Raw genomic sequence first — 12,125 nt, forward strand, 5'->3', positions numbered from 1 at the left:
TTCTAATGCCCCATAAACCAATCCCTTCCCTCACCTTCTCCGCTAGCAATCAGCCTTTATAATCCAAGGCCCACCACTGCCCCACCCATTTTCCTCTCTAATCTGCCCGTTTCCCCCAGCCTATTCGCCCTGCCCAGTCTGTCCATTTCCCCGCCCCTTATGTCATAGCCCCACCCCAAAGGACGTCACAGTCTGCCCCTGAACCAGTATTACAAATAAATAAAGATGGCAACCCTAACTGGGCCCATTACAGAATTCCTGTCTGTCTCCCTGACCGTGGCCTTGAAATACTACTAATTACTGTAAGAAAGATATAAAAGCCATATTTAGAACATTTGTCTTTGGTCTTTGTACATAAGAGCCAAAAGGACAAAAGAGACTAATCAATTTTAATCTAGACCATTTTTTTAAACAACAAAAGCATATTTGCCATTTTTATTTCTTCTGGCTCTCCACTTTCCAAATATATTTGACATTTTGGGGGTATTGGACGAATTACCAAATTACGTAAAGGCCATCTCCCATAGACTCCATTATAAGCAAATAATTCACATTCTCTGTAATAATAAAACAGTACCTGTATTTGATCCCAACTAAGATATAATTACCCCTTATTGGGGGCAGAACAGCCCTATTGGGTTTATTTAATGGTTAAATGATTCCCTTTTCTCTGTAATAATAAAACAGTAACTGTACTTGATCCCAACTAAGATATAATTACCCCTTATTGGGGGCAGAACAGCCCTATTGGGTTTATTTAATGGTTAAATGATTCCCTTTTCTCTGTAATAATAAAACAGTACCTGTACTTGATCCCAACTAAGATATAATTACCCCTTATTGGGGGCAGAACAGCCCTATTGGGTTTATTTAATGGTTAAATGATTCCCTTTTCTCTGTAATAATAAAACAGTACCTGTACTTGATCCCAACTAAGATATAATGACCCCTTATTGGGGCAGAACAGCTCTATTGGGTTTATTTAATGGTTAAATGATTCCCTTTTCTCTGTAATAATAAAACAGTACCTGTACTTGATCCCAACTAAGATATAATTAATCCTTATTGGAGCGAAAACAATCCTATTGGGTTTAATTACTGTTTAAATCATTTTTTTTAGCTGACTAAGGTAGAATATCCAAATTACAGAAAGACCCCTTATCCGGAAAACCCCATGTAATGTAGCTTTTGTGAACCCAGAAACTGTTTCGCGACCACTTCTGACTTCATATTATAGTTTTTGCGAGTGAACAGTGTAATGAAATTTCTTAGTGTAAAAGTTCTGCTTGCTCCAAACGAGTACACCCCCTTAAAGAAAGTCTTAAAAGTACACCATGCGCCATAAAAATTTGCCATGCAATAATTCATAAAAAATATTACATTGTAAAATGCAGTTTTTTGTTCTTATTTGTGCACTTTTTTTGTTTAAGACTTTTTTTTACATTTCCCCCACCACTAATTTAGTGAAAATTTGCAGAAATGTACCTATTTAAGAGGCAGATTTATCAAAATGTTCAGGGCTTAATACATAAAACTCACCCACATTCTATTCATTCCTATGGGATTTGTAGAAGCTTATTTATCAAATGGTGAGTTCTAACTTTCACCCATTCTTATATACCCACTAAAAACCCCACAGGAACAGCTCACATTTTGATAAATCTGCCCCTTAATCCTTCAGAATCTGTAGACTCCAAGTCAATACGGTTTGCTGTGCATTTTGGCCCTAAAATAAAAAATACACTTATTGCTGTTTGTGGTGCTTTAAAAATCCTCATTGTATCCCTGAAAATAACACTTTACATATCGGGTACCATTATAGGAACTATTATCTGAAATGCTTGGTTTTCCGGATAAGAAATTATACAGGTATGCGACATTTTATCCAGAATGCTCGGGACCTGGGGTTTTCTGGATAAGGGATCTTTCCGTAATTTGGATCTCCATAACTTAAGTCTACTAAAAGATTATTTAAACATTAAATAAACCCAATAGGGCTGTTCTGCCCCCAATAAGGGGTAATTATATCTTAGTTGGGATCAAGTACAAGGTACTGTTTTATTATTACAGAGAAAAGGGAATCATTTAACCATTAAATAAACCCAATAGGGCTGTTCTGCCCCCAATAAGGGGTAATTATATCTTAGTTGGGATCAAGTACAGGTACTGTTTTATTATTACAGAGAAAAGGGAATCATTTAACCATTAAATAAACCCAATAGGGCTGTTCTGCCCCCAATAAGGGGTAATTATATCTTAGTTGGGATCAAGTACAGGTACTGTTTTATTATTACAGAGAAAAGGGAATCATTTAACCATTAAATAAACCCAATAGGACTGTTCTGCCCCCAATAAGGGGTAATTATATCTTAGTTGGGATCAAGTACAGGTACTGTTTTATTATTACAGAGAAAGGAAATCATTTTTAAAAATTAGGATTATTTGCTTATAATGGAGTATATGGGAGATGGCCTTTCTGTCATTTGGAACTTTATGGATAACGGGTTTCCGGATGAGGGATCCCATACCTGTACTGTAATTTGGTACTCCATACCTTAACCCCATATGTAATAAAAGGCACTAAGTTTGCCCAGTAGCAGTAACCCATAACAACCAATAAGATATTTGCATTTAAACTGGTAACCTTTTAATTCCATCTGCTGATTGGTTGCTATGGGTTACTGTACCTGGGCAAACTTAGTGACTTTTATTACATAACCTCATAAGTCTGCTAAAAATCATTTAAACATTATATAAACTCAGTAGTATTGTTTTTCTGCCAATATGGATTCATGCAGCTTAGTTACCATCAAGTACAGGTATCGGATCCCTTATCCGGAAACCCATTATCCAGAAATCTCCGAATTATGGAAAGCCCGTCTCCCATAGACTCCATTATAATCAAATAATACAGAATTTTAAAACTGATTTCCTTTTTCTCTGTAGTAATAAAACAGTACCTGTACTTAATCCCAACTAAGATATAATTACCCCTTATTGGGGGCAGAACAGCCCTATTGGGTTTATTTAATGGTTAAATGATTCCCTTTTCTCTGTAATAATAAAACAGTACCTGTACTTGATCCCAACTAAGATAAAAATACCCCTTATTGGGGGCAGAACAGCCCTATTGGGTTTATTTAATGGTTAAATAATTCCCTTTTCTCTGTAATAATAAAACAGTACCTGTACTTGATCCCAACTAAGATATAATTACCCCTTATTGGGGGCAGAACAGCCCTATTGGGTTTATTTAATGGTTAAATGATTCTCTTTTCTCTGTAGTAATAAAACAGTACCTGTACTTGATCCCAACTAAGATATAATTACCCCTTATTGGGGGCAGAACAGCCCTATTGGGTTTATTTAATGGTTAAATGATTCCCTTTTCTCTGTAATAATAAAACAGTACCTGTACTTGATCCCAACTAAGATATAATTACCCCTTATTGGGGGCAGAACAGCCCTATTGGGTTTATTTAATGGTTAAATAATTCCCTTTTCTCTGTAATAATAAAACAGTACCTGTACTTGATCCCAACTAAGATATAATTACCCCTTATTGGGGGCAGAACAGCCCTATTGGGTTTATTTAATGGTTAAATAATTCCCTTTTCTCTGTAATAATAAAACAGTACCTGTACTTGATCCCAACTAAGATATAATTACCCCTTATTGGGGGCAGAACAGCCCTATTGGGTTTATTTAATGGTTAAATGATTCCCTTTTCTCTGTAATAATAAAACAGTACCTGTACTTGATCCCAACTAAGATATAATTACCCCTTATTGGGGGCAGAACAGCCCTATTGGGTTTATTTAATGGTTAAATAATTCCCTTTTCTCTGTAATAATAAAACAGTACCTGTACTTGATCCCAACTAAGATATAATTACCCCTTATTGGGGGCAGAACAGCCCTATTGGTTTATTTAATGGTTAAATGATTCCCTTTTCTCTGTAATAATAAAACAGTACCTGTACTTGATCCCAACTAAGATATAATTACCCCTTATTGGGGGCAGAACAGTCCTATTGGGTTTATTTAATGGTTAAATAATTCCCTTTTCTCTGTAATAATAAAACAGTACCTGTACTTGATCCCAACTAAGATATAATTACCCCTTATTGGGGGCAGAACAGCCCTATTGGGTTTATTTAATGGTTAAATAATTCCCTTTTCTCTGTAATAATAAAACAGTACCTGTACTTGATCCCAACTAAGATATAATTACCCCTTATTGGAGGCAGAACAGCCCTATTGGGTTTATTTAATGGTTAAATGATTCCCTTTTCTCTGTAATAATAAAACAGTACTTGTACTTGATCCCAACTAAGATATAATTACCCCTTATTGGGGGCAGAACAGCCCTATTGGGTTTATTTAATGGTTAAATGATTCCCTTTTCTCTGTAATAATAAAACAGTACCTGTACTTGATCCCAACTAAGATATAATTACCCCTTATTGGGGGCAGAACAATCCTATTGGGTTTAATGTTTTATTGATTTTTTAGTAGACTTAAGGTATGGAGATCCAAATAATGGAAAGACCCCTTATCCGGAATACCCTTGGTCCTGAGCATTCTGGATAAGGGGTCCTATACTTGTACAAGGTTCTGATTTATTATTAAATAGGAAATAATTTTTAAACATAAGCGTTAAATGGGCTTTAAGGGAGATGGTCTTCGTGAAGTTTGGAGCTTTCTGGGTAATGGGTTTCTGTATAAAGACATTTGAGGGATATGGTCTTTGTCAAATCACTTGAGTTTTTATGCATATAAAAGAATACATTTATCATTCTCTATATTATGAAAATAAAGTGTCGCTGCAGGAATGGAATTACACACTGATGGGGGAGGGATTTACTAACGTTCGGATTTTCATGGTTTTACATTTTTTATAATCCACAAATAAAATCATTTCCACTAATCAAAAGAATCAAACTGAAAAAGTACAAATGAAAAAAGTTCTGTAAAAATGTGTAAACCGTGATTCCTTTTGTTTGTCGCACAAAAGCCAGGAAACACTGAAATCCTATAAAATCATGAAGCAAAGAAAGATCTTCCATCTGCCATTGACTTCTACATGATCCCGACAGGTATTAGCTAACGTCTTTTTCCATTCAGATTTGTTGCAGTTTTGTCACATAATAAATTGCAGCAAAATCACGTTTTTGGTGTCAAAAAACCAGAAAAAATCAAGAGTAAATGTCCCCATTAGGGGCAGATTTATGAAAATGTGAGTTTAGAGCTTAATAAATAAAAACTCCCCACGTTCTATTCATTCCTATGGGATTTTCAGAAAGCACAAGAAGATTATCCATTTGCTCAAATATGGATATTATGCATTCACTGTTTAGTTTTACATTTCCGGGCCAATGGTAGAATCTTTTGGCATTTAGGCTTATGAGTTGGAACTGAGTTGTTTTCCAGGCATTGTTCATAAATAATAGCACAAGTGAAATACAGGAGCCTTAAAAAAATGATCCTTCCTGCTTCTACCCCCTCCAATTTATGGATCAAACTCTTTGACGTAGGGGGACAAAACAATCACCCTCACCATAAAGAGAGTAACAAATATATAGTGTCTGATTTAAACGTTGGCTGAAAAGGATTGTTAAATAAAAATCTATACCTTTACTGTAGTACCCCATTGATCCTTTCTGGTCAGTGTCTTTGTTGCAAATGAGCAGTGGGTTTTTCCTAGAGGACCTTCCAATCAAAAACACAGCAGGATGTGGGTAGCCAAGGGAAAAGTAAACTGCACTTCCTTGTAAGGCCCATCTAGACGCTGGCTGCCCACCCAACCCGGGGTCAGACTGGGCCAGCGAGTCACTGGGGGGCCCTGCACCCCCCAGTCCGACCCTGACTCAGTCCGTGGCTAGGTTAAAGCAATGTGCAAGCAGTAGTTCAGCACCATATAGCTGGGTACTTTGCCATGCTAACTTTGGAGACCTCAGAGGTGCAATTTTAGGGTTTATACCCTCTTTAAATGTATTTTTTCTAGCAATGATGACCAAATATCATTATATCAATACTTGTAATGTTTGCCTGCAGTGTAATATTGACAAGAGAATCCTTTCCAATCTGTTCAGGTTTCTCACTTTGCAAATCGTAGGGGAGACATGGTGGAAATGTGAGAAAGGTGTACATGCCCTATAAGGTTAAGCGTCAATGTAATCGCAACTGAGAGCAGAGTTTATCCATTTCCGTTCTCTGGTTTTGACCCTTTAAACTATGTAGCAGAAGCTCGCTAGTTAACAGACCGAGAGCAGAACTGACCTCACTAGGGCAGGAAATACCCACACTGAAACCCCTTACATATATAAAAAAAAAAAAGAAAAGGTTCAATCACTGGGGGGTGCTGAATGTTAGGTACCCCCCCCGCCCCAGTAACTGATACCCCAGGCTGCTATTCCTGTTAGCAGAAAACTGCCCTGGCCAAGGGTACTTGCGAGGAGCCATTTTCTTTTTCCATTATTCCTTCTTCAAAATCTTTGGGTCAACACATGAGCAGTAGAGTGAGAAAGTCGACTTTTTTTGCTAAAGTTCAATTTTTCACTCTCTCGGAAAGAAGGAAGATGAAAATCTCTCACTCGCAGGTTCCCCAGGCCGGGGCAGTTTTCTGCTAACAGGAGCACCACCCGGGGTATCAGGTAAGTGATCACAGTTACTGGGGGAGGGGGTTTGCCTAATATTTGCCACCCCCAGTAAGTGAAAATTAGCCTCTCCTTTAAAACGATTGAACATTTTAAAGTAATATATTTAAGACATGTACAGTATGAACTCATTTCAAGCCAATAATAGTCATAATAGTGTATTATAATTTATTTTTACTGAAACACAGATTTATCTAGGCCTGAATTGCCCAATTACATAGGAAGAACTGATATGACAGAGCCATTATCTGGAAACCCATTATCCACAAGGCTCCAATTATATAAGTCCATCTCCCATAGACTCCATTTTAATCAGATAATTTAGATTTTTAAAAATGATTTCCTTTTTCTGTGTAAAAATAAAACAGTACCTTGTACAGCAGTGGTCCCCAACCAGTGGCTCGTGAGCAACATGTTGCTCCCCAACCCCTTGGATGTTGCTCCCAGTGGCCTCAAAGCAGGGGCTTATTTTTGAATTCCTGGTAAGGAGGCAAGTTTTGGTTGCAGAAAAACCAAGTATAATGTCCAACAGAGCTTTCTATAGGCTGCCAGTCCACATAGGGGCTATTAAGTAGCCAATAATAGCTGTCATTGCTATTCCTAGAAACCTTTTTCATGCTTGTGTTGCTCCCCAACACTTTTGCCATTTAAATGTGGCTCACGGGTATAAAAGGTTGGGGATCCCTGTTGTACAGGTATCGGACCCCTTATCCAGAAACCCATTATCCAGACAGTTCCGAATTACGGAAAGGCTGTCTTCCATAAAGTCCATTTTTAACAAATAATTCACATTTTTAGAAATGACTTCCTTTTTCTCTGTAATGATAAAACAGTACCTTGTATTTGATCCCAACTAAGATATAATTACCCCTTATTGGGGCAGAACAGTCCTATTGGGTTTATTTAATGGTTAAATGATTCCCTTTTCTCTGTAATAATAAAACAGTACCTGTACTTGATCCCAACTAAGATATAATTAATCGTTATTGAAGCCAAAAAAATTCCATTGGCTTTAATTACTGTTTAAATAATTTTTTTAGCAGACTTAAGGTAGGAGATCTGAATTACAGAAACGCCCCTTATCTGGAAATCCCCAGGTCCCAAGCATTCTGGATAACAGGTCCTATACTTGTACTTGATTCCAACCAGGATATAATTAATCCTTATTGGAGGCAAAACTATCCTATTGGGTTTATTTAAACAATCTTTTAGTAGACTTATGTAAAGACCCCTTATGTGGAAATCCCCAGCTCCCAAGCATTCTGGATAATAGATCCTGTACCTGTATTGTATTTCAAAAAATAACAAGATGGGGTTGCTGTGTGCATACATACATAGACACACATATTTGTTTCTCAAAATAAATTATAGGTATGGGATCTGAATATCTGTCACATTAATGTAATCGCTGTAGGAAATCAGTCTCCATGTAATTAACTGAGCTCTCTGGTGCCCTCAGTGTTGGCAGTTGCGGGCTGGTGATGCATCTGTTATCAGTTGCAAGGGAGATCTGTGCCCTCAGAGGGATATTATGCTAAAAGCACTTTATTCTCATTGCACAGACCATTTATTAGAAGGGTTGCTCTGAGCTTTGATTCTACAATACAGGCGAGCATGGCACCCATATAGCCAGGCGTGATGATTCTGGTTGGTCAGTACATAACAAAATACAGAAACAAATGTAATATTGTCATAAGATTTCGCATTCCGTACCTGCAACTTTGCTTTAAGAGCGTGATAACGCAGTTACCTTCAGGCACTGACTAGAGGAGCTTATAACCTACAGTATTTAGCTATTGAACAGAACAAGACGCTGTCTTTCCCACAGAATATAAAAGGCTCCTGTTATTTCCCATTGAAAGCAAAGAATCTACAAGGGTCATAATTTAGGGGGTGAGCGCTGCACTTCTCCTCCTCTGCAATTTAATGAAGTTTGGTGCTGCTCTATAGTTCTCTGAACTAGGTTATTGTGATCTTGTTCCTAAAACAAATCCATAAATAAGACAAACTGTTTCCCCAATGTGGCTGTTCCGCGTGTTACTGTGGCTGGGCAAGAGAGTCAAAGACATAAAAGAGAAATGTGCAAAGGGTGCCAGGCACAGAATGAAATATATAAACGAATAGAGTAAGAGACAGTTAACTGTTTCCAAAATTCCCTTTGTAGGAAAGGGTTAATCCAAGGCTTCTTTTTGCAAGCAAGTAAATCATTTTACATACATACCGAGTTGTGCATTTGGGAGAAAGCTGTGATTTCCTGGAGTGTTAATGATAATTAAACCCAAGCAATGAGTTAGGGGCTTTAAGCCCATATGCATCATATTCTATATAATATTAGGTTCAACAGAAAGATAAATCAGGCTGGTTTGACCCATAAACTGAAGTTAAAATGGCTAAATGGTCCAATATGCCCAACAGCATAAGTGCTTTAAATGAATGTGATTTGCAGCCTGGGAATGTGTCTGTTTGCAAAGTCCCCAGAAAGTGCATCTTACCTTTAGTTTATCCTGCCATTGTGCTCTGGTAGTTGCTCCTTGCCTCTCTTATCCTTGTATCCATAAGTCACAACAAGTGGCACCTACTTGAATGAAGACAATATTGTCAAAGTGTCGGGGGTCACCCCCTGGAGTTTACATGGTGCCCTAAGAGCGCTGCTGCAGAAGACTTTGGGAGAAGTGTAAGGCACAGCAGCTGGGAGTATGTGTGACTGCTGAGTTACAGAGCGATTGGAGCTGGAGAGGGAGGTCTGTACGCTCTGTGACCGCACCAAAGGCTTTATCCTCTATGGAATACACTGAAACGCTTATCTGCCCCATCCTCCTCCAGGGCTGCACTTGCTGACAGGTATCAAGCAGAACAGCAGAGCAGGGAATAAATCCCCACCATGCTCAAGCTGTATTGCACCCCCAGTAAGGTGCAGGGAAATATTGTTGTTATTAATTTGTGGGAATCATCAGTGTATCATTAATGTGCAGAAAGTCATTACCTTAGCTCTCATATTTAGGACCAGGCATCTGATTCTGGCAACACTGAAAAAATAGCCAAATCTGAATGCAGTTTATGATCCTTTATTGATTCACATATACAGGTATGGGATCCGTTATCTGGAAACCGGTTATCCAGAATGTTCCGAATTACAGGAATGTTGTCTCCCATAGACTCAATTATAAGCAAATCATTCTAATTTTAAAAAAAAAAGTATTTAATTGTTCTCTGTAATAATGAAGCAGTACCTTGTACAGGTATGGGATCCCTTATCCAGAAACCCGTTATCCAGAAAGCTCTGAATTACGGAAAGCCTGTCTCACATAGACTCCATATTAATCAAATAATTCAGAATTTTAAAACTGATTTCCTTTTTCTCTGTAGAAATAAAACAGTACCTTGTAATTGATCCCAACTAAGATATAATTACCCCTTATTGGGGGAAGAACAGCCCTATTGGGTTTATTTAATGGTTAAATGATTCCCTTTTCTCTGTAATAATAAAACAGTACCTGTACTTGATCCCAACTAAGATATAATTACCCCTTATTGGGGGCAGAACAGCCCTATTGGGTTTATTTAATGGTTAAATGATTCCCTTTTCTCTGTAATAATAAAACAGTACCTGTACTTGATCCCAACTAAGATATAATTACCCCTTATTGGGGGTAGAACAGCCCTATTGGGTTTATTTAATGGTTAATTGATTCCCTTTTCTCTGTAATAATAAAACAGTACCTGTACTTGATCCCAACTAAGATATAATTAATCCTTAATGGGGGAAACACAATCATATTGGGTTTATTTAATATTTTATATATTTTTTATACTTATTATATTATACTTAATGCATGGTGATCAAAATTACAGAAAGATGCCTTATCCGGAAAACCCCAGGTCTGATGACTTATTTTCCAAAATCCATTCTCTTTTACATACAAACGAGCACTTTTTTAAGGAGTTTACTAATGGGCTTATTTATCAGTTTTTGAGTTTGTGAATTCAAGTTTGTTTTTCTAAATCCCATAAACTCGCATAGCTAATGCTTGACTATTTATTAATAAGGAAAACTTGTTTGAATAATAAACTCACATTTTTCGAGGTACAAATATGGCTTAACCTTGCCTAGGACAACTCCCATTGACTTCTATGGAAACTCTCAAGCTTTTAGATGGGGAATTTTTACATTTTTAGCACAAAAAGGAAGATAATTTAGTTAGGTTTCCTATGGCATTTAACCAAACAGTTATGTGTCCCTAAATCTCTCCCATTTGTGCCTTAGAGCTTTCCAAAAATGCAGCCCAATCATAATTACAGATCCAAGTACATTGACCAATTAGAATCCTGCTTAGCACTGCTGCTGCAGCCATCCTGGAGAGCCACTTTCTCTGACACAGCATATCCAGGTGTTTGGACTGTGCTATTGGCAGGATCAATGGGAATATTCTCTATAGCAGCACCTTCAATGTTAAATCAAGCAGCCAACTGAATTACTAGCATACATTTATACATTCATTCCTGACTGGCCATAGAGCACCTTACAAAGCTGCTATACAGAGCCACCTGCTATGGCAGAATACATACACTGTGTAGCAAGTCTGCCTGTTGGAGTGTTCTACCGGGGTGGCCACATAGAAGACCTTCTCTCGATTCCTGGCTGCTTTTTTGACAAGAAATAAAATTTTTCTGCCTCAAAAATCAACAACAACAACAAAAAAATGCCCCCTTTGCTTTACAGTGAACTCATCACCTGCAAACAAGGCAGCATTTTGTATTGAAGCCAACTATAATAAACTGATTTTATTGAGGCCTCCCCAATTAAACTGGTTACATTCCAAAACATTTATTTGCAATGATAATATAAACTGGACTTTGCTCATATTGTGAACAAGGGGATGTGGCATTCCTATACGAACAGTAAGTAATATCTTTATTTCTGACTCTGCTCATGTACGCCTAATTCAGCGCTCCCCAACCTTTTTGACTTGGGAAGCAACACAAGCATGCAACAAAGTTCCTGAGGGTGCCAAATTAGTGCTGTGATTGGCTATTTGGTAGCCCCTATATGGACTGGCAGCCTACAGGAGGCTCTGTTTGGCAGTATAACTGGTTTTTATGCAATTGAAATTTGCCTCCAAGCCAGGAATTCAAAATAAGCACCTTCTTTGAGGAAACTGGGAGCAACATCCAAGGGGTTGGTGAGCAACATGTTGCTCCTGGGCCACTAGTTGGGGATCACAGCCCTAATGAATCAAATCTATTCTGTAGCCAGTGGATGAGTCCCTTCTATATGGGAGAGGCTGCTTGGAGTGCAAAGCATGTACAGTGCAGTAACACACAGTCATGGTCTGCATGTTTGTTTAACTAAAACAGGACAAAATATATTTACACAGAGACATAAACCTCACGGGAACTGAATTTGGCTGATTTTGGCTATTCTTTTGGCTACACTCCCTGACATTGCCACTTACTCTAGGGTACAAAT

General features: G+C 37.8%; 1 protein-coding gene across 1 annotated transcript in view; it reads right to left on the reverse strand.

Annotated features, from left to right (window-relative positions):
- The window catches only part of npy2rl (neuropeptide Y receptor Y2 like), a 40,463-nt gene extending 31,059 nt beyond the window's left edge, over positions 1 to 9,404 (reverse strand). Inside the window, exon 1 of the mRNA XM_018092806.2 lies at positions 9,151 to 9,404. The gene's annotated coding sequence lies outside the window, so the exon portion shown is untranslated. The remainder of the gene's footprint in view (positions 1 to 9,150) is intronic.
- Positions 9,405 to 12,125: the final 2,721 nt, after the last annotated feature.

The sequence above is a fragment of the Xenopus tropicalis genome, chromosome 3 (assembly GCF_000004195.4).
Source record: "Xenopus tropicalis strain Nigerian chromosome 3, UCB_Xtro_10.0, whole genome shotgun sequence".
Taxonomy (NCBI): Eukaryota; Metazoa; Chordata; class Amphibia; order Anura; family Pipidae; genus Xenopus; species Xenopus tropicalis.